Source organism: Prionailurus viverrinus, chromosome E1 (genome assembly GCF_022837055.1).
Source record: "Prionailurus viverrinus isolate Anna chromosome E1, UM_Priviv_1.0, whole genome shotgun sequence".
In the NCBI taxonomy this organism is placed as follows: domain Eukaryota; kingdom Metazoa; phylum Chordata; class Mammalia; order Carnivora; family Felidae; genus Prionailurus; species Prionailurus viverrinus.
Window position 1 is genome coordinate 3,460,358 of NC_062574.1, and position 1,123 is coordinate 3,461,480.

Here is a 1,123-nt window from a genome sequence, read left to right on the forward strand (position 1 = left end):
TTTATTTATTTATTTTCTTAAAGTTCTTATTTTTAAGTCTGGTTTTTGGGGGTTCACTCTTGGTTCAGTATCATTTAGTGGTGAGCCAATGATCCGTCTGAAGATTTCCCTGAATGCCTTGTCTATATGCATCCTGCCCTTTGACAAGGAGAGCTGTGTCCGAAGGAACACATCAAACTTCAGGCAGTTTACAAAACAGCTTTAGCTCTCATTTCTTGCATGCATGGGCCTGAAAGTCCACCAGAGGTGAGTGACTGGGGCCTTGTTCTTTCTGAGGTCTTTCCCAAGCATGCACTCTGTGCAGCCTTCTAGACCCCCAAGAACATATTGGAGCTTTTCAAAGTTCTCAGTGGTTTTCTAGTTGTCCAGAACTTACTTTTAAACTGTTGTTGGTGTTGGCCAGACTCTTGATTCCTCTAACCAACATCACAACCTTTGGCAGCTGATGTATTGCCTGAAGATTGCTCTTGTTTTCGGTAGTGCCCTAGGGATAGTTTTTATTTCCCGCCTGAGCTGAGCCGGGAGTCAAATCAAAGAACCACAGCACCTTGGCAACGAAGGTTTCCCAGGTAGCTGGTAAAGTGGACAAAATGTTGACTGTGCTCTAGGGATGGGGCTTTTAACAGAACTCCAAAAGAGTCAGTCTTCTCCGTTAGCTTTGAGACTGTTGACTTTTCATGGCTACTGGGCCACCAAGCTGCGGAGGGAGAAAGGATAAGAATAACCCCAAGTTGAAGTGTGACAGGCACCACTGCCTTACTGAAGTTCAGTAATTTCTCTTGGATAGATGATTCCCAGTTCATTCGGTGGCTTTGGTACCTTTCCAGAATGCTGAGATGGTTGATTTTAGTTGTTTTGTTAGTATTTTTGTTGTTTTTATGGGAGAGTGGTTCGCCAAGGTCCTCACTTTACCATTCCAGAAGTCAATCTCCCTTGAAAGCATTTTCATTTATTTATTTTTATTATCTTTATTATTTTTTTTTAATTTTTAGAGAAAGAGTGTGAGCAGGGGAGAGGAACAGAGCGGAGGAGATAGAGATAGGGAGGGGGAGAGGGAGGGAGGAAGGGAAAGAGGGAGAGGGAGAGAGAGAGAGAGAGAGAGAGAGAGAGAATGAATCCCAAG